Source organism: Bison bison, unplaced genomic scaffold, assembly GCF_000754665.1.
Source record: "Bison bison bison isolate TAMUID 2011002044 unplaced genomic scaffold, Bison_UMD1.0 scf7180017864381, whole genome shotgun sequence".
In the NCBI taxonomy this organism is placed as follows: Eukaryota; Metazoa; Chordata; class Mammalia; order Artiodactyla; family Bovidae; genus Bison; species Bison bison.
The window spans coordinates 2,231,026-2,235,297 of NW_011494953.1; the positions used below are offsets into that span (position 1 = coordinate 2,231,026).

Here is a 4,272-nt window from a genome sequence, read left to right on the forward strand (position 1 = left end):
AGTGAGAAGCCCACGCACCACAGCTAGAGAGTAGCCCCTGCCTGCCACGACTACAGAAAAGCCCAAGTAGCAACAAAGACCCAGCACAGCCAAAACTAAATAAATACACAAAAACTGGGGGGAAAAGGAGGTGGTAGGTACATACACACACACACTAAAATATGACTCAGTCATAAAAAAGAATGAAGTAATGCCATTTGCAACAACATGGATGAACCCAGAGATTATCATACTAAGTGCAGTAAGCCAGAAAAATATCACATGAGATCACTTACAGGTGAAAATTAGAAAAATAAAATGATACAAATGAATTTATATACAATATAGAAATTGACCTGCAGACAGAAAACAAACTGATGGTTAGCAAAGGAGAAGGGGGGAAGGATAAACTAGGAGGTTGGGATTAACATATACACACTGGTGTATATAAAATAGATAAACAACAAGGACCTACTATACAGCACAGGGAGCTATGCTCAATATTTTGTAATAATCTATAAGGGAAAAGAACCTGAAAAAGATATCTGTAACTGAATCACTTTGCTGAAACTAACACATCATTGTAAATCAGCTATACTTCAATAAAAATTTTAGAAAAAGAAAAGAAACCTCCAGTTAAATTAACTCCACACAGGTAGCCTCATACACTGCTGTTCAGTTCAGTGGCTCAGACGTGTCCGACCCTTACACTGCTGGTGGGAGGGTAAATTGTCACCGCCTTTCTGGGTGGTAATTTGGGGGTTCTGATCAGAAGACTTAAAACCATATTTACTCTTTGACCTACCAAAGCTATTTCTGGAAATTTATCCTAATGAAATAAATTGAGCTAAAAACTAGTATAGATACTTACATATATACATGTAAACTCATGAAAAGGGAATTGTAAAGGGGATTTACACATTTTTCTCTGTACACCATGCTTGACTTTTTTACAACTGAGAAAATATTTCTTTATTATTTATACTATAAAACATACACAAGTTAGTAATATATATACTTGACAAAATATCATTTATGGCTGCAAAAAGTAGAAATAGACAAAATGTTCAACAATAGGGGATTCAAGAAATTATAGGGTATGTGTATAATAGAATACTATGAAGTCATTTATGGATACAGAAGATATTATAAACTACCATTAAAGGGAGGCAAGCAAATTGTAGTATAAATATACAATACAATTTTTTAAAAATACAAACGTATAGGAAAATGTCTGAGAGGATACACAATAAAATGTTAACAATGATTATATTAATAGAATTATGGGGTGGTAATGTAATGGCCACGTAAAGGCCATGTAATGACTTTGAATAAAAAAAATTAATTGAAAGTATACAGGTTGGATAGGGTAAAACTATTCATAAATAACAAGATCATGCATACAGAATAACCTAAGGAATTCAATAAGAAACTGTTAGAACAAATAAATGAATTCAGCAAGGTTGTAGGATACAAGTACAATATATGAAAAAAAGTTATATTTCTATACACTATTAATAGCAATGAACAATCCAAAAGAAAAAAAATCTAGAAATAAATTTAACAAAGTTCAAAACCTGCATTCTTAAAATTATAGAACATAACAGAGGCAAGAAATTACAGAACAGGAAATAAGAGAAGACCTTAAAAAGTGAACAAACATCCTATTTTCATGGATTAGAAAACTTAATATTGCTAAGATGGCAATACTCCCCAAACTGAACTACAAATTCAACACAATTCTAATGAAGATCCAAGCTGGTTTCTTTGCAGAAACTGACAAACTAATCCTAAAATTCATATGGAAATTACTACAAAGCTACAGAAGTCAAGACAGCATGGGGCTGATATAGGATAAACACATAGATCAATGGTATACAAAATGTCCAGAAGTAATAATTACATACTTTGATTTTTGTCAACTGATTTTTGACAAGTGTGCCAAGTAACAGTCTTTTCAACAACCGAGGCTGGTAAAAACACATCATGTGCGAAAAAATGAAGTTAAGTTCGTGCGGGACTCCGGAGCCGAGCGGGAGCGTCTGGGGGACCTCGTTCGACCGAGTAGCCGAGGCACCGCGCGCGTCCCGCCGCCGCTTCCCGGCGACTCCTGCGCCGCCCAGGAGAGCGAGCTCCGAGCATCTTGTAGTGCGGCCACTCTTCGGGGTCAGGAGCGGGGAAACCGAGTGCAAGAAACCCCCGGACCCGAACTCAACCTCTTCCCGCCGCGCGAATCATCATGACCCACTTCAACAAGGGCCCTTCCTATGGGCTTTCGGCCGAGGTCAAGAACAAGATTGCTTCCAAGTATGATCATCAGGCAGAAGAAGATCTCCGCAATTGGATAGAAGAGGTGACAGGCATGAGCATTGGCGCCAACTTCCAGCTGGGCTTGAAAGATGGCATTATCCTCTGCGAACTCATAAACAAGCTACAGCCAGGCTCAGTGAAGAAGGTCAATGAGTCCTCATTAAACTGGCCTCAGCTGGAGAATATCGGCAACTTTATTAAAGCTATTCAGGCTTATGGCATGAAGCCACATGACATATTTGAAGCAAATGATCTTTTTGAGAATGGAAACATGACCCAGATTCAGACTACGTTGGTGGCCCTAGCAGGTCTGGCCAAAACAAAAGGATTCCATACAACCATTGACATTGGAGTTAAGTATGCAGAAAAACAAACAAGACGTTTTGATGAAGGAAAATTAAAAGCTGGCCAGAGTGTAATTGGTTTGCAGATGGGAACCAACAAATGCGCCAGCCAAGCAGGTATGACAGCCTATGGGACGAGGAGGCACCTTTATGATCCCAAAATGCAAACTGACAAACCTTTTGATCAGACCACAATTAGCCTGCAAATGGGCACCAACAAAGGAGCCAGCCAGGCGGGAATATTAGCACCGGGTACCCGAAGAGACATCTACGATCAGAAGCTAACATTACAACCCGTGGACAACTCGACGATTTCCCTACAGATGGGTACCAACAAAGTCGCTTCCCAGAAAGGAATGAGTGTGTATGGGCTTGGGCGGCAAATGTATGATCCCAAATACTGTGCTGCTCCCACAGAACCTGTCATTCACAACGGAAGCCAAGGAACAGGAACCAATGGGTCAGAAATCAGTGATAGTGATTATCAGGCAGAATACCCCGATGAATATCATGGCGAGTACCAAGATGACTACCCCAGAGATTACCAGAATGGTGACCAAGGCATTGATTATTAGATTCACAGAGGAGCTCAGTATTTAGCCCATTGTTTTTATTCAGTGAGAACCAAGCTAGCCTTGAGTAATTTTTATCTTGTCTTCCTAAAACACTATTATGCTTATAGTACCTAAAGGAACTATTGCCTTACATACATTCCTTTTTCCTTTTTCTGCCTCTTCCCTAAATAGTTGCCTTTTAGTGCTGTGACAGTTAAATCCTACAGCATAACCAATAACTCACATATGAAGTAAAAAGGAATACTGTGAAAGGGGAGTACTCTTGTACAGTCAATTCTTTCATTAAAAATCTATGCATTTTTACAGTCCTCTACTTAAACTGGTATTTTCAAACAGTAGGAAGCTTTTTTTTTTTTACAGTTTAGTATCTTGTTTCTACATGGAAGACTAAACATGCTTATAGCTAAATGTGGTACTTTGCCAACTAAATTTAAGATGCAGCGTTTTAGAAATTTACATATCAATGTTTCTACAGTATTGTTTGCTAATTTTTAAATAAAGTCCTGATCAGTGTGCAAAAAAAAAAAAAAAAAAAATGAAGTCACATCATACACAAAAATTAACCCAAATGGATCATAGACCTATGCATAAGAGCTAAAACTATAACTCTCTGAAAAAGTATGGGGATAAGTCTTTGTGACCTTTGGTTAGGCAAAGTCTTCTTAGATACAATACCAAAAGCACAGTAACAATGTTCATTGCAGCACTGTTTATAATAGCCAGGACATGGAAGCAACCTAGATGTCCATCGGCGGATGAATAGATAAGAAAGCTATAGTACATATACACAATGGAGTATTACTCAGCCATTAAAAAGAATACATTTGAATCAGTTCTAATGAGGTGGATGAAACTGGAGCCTATTATACAGAGTGAAGTAAGCCAGAAGGAAAAACACCAATACAGTATACTAACGCATATATATGGAATTTAGAAAGATGGTAACAATAACCCTGTGTACGAGACAGCAAAAGAGACACTGATGTATAGAACAGTCTTATGGACTCTGTGGGAGAGGGAGAGGGTGGGAAGATTTGGGAGAATGGCATTGAAACATGTAAAAT

At 38.1% G+C, this 4,272-nt stretch overlaps 1 protein-coding gene and 1 pseudogene across 5 annotated transcripts in view; one reads left to right on the top strand and one right to left on the bottom strand.

Annotated features, from left to right (window-relative positions):
* Positions 1 to 4,272, bottom strand: part of TUFT1 (tuftelin 1) — a 50,102-nt gene that overhangs the window by 17,976 nt on the left and 27,854 nt on the right. The window lies entirely within an intron of this gene.
* LOC105001300 lies at positions 875 to 3,737 on the top strand (annotated as a pseudogene). The gene has a single exon (XR_826849.1). The product of XR_826849.1 is annotated as a calponin-3 pseudogene (transcript).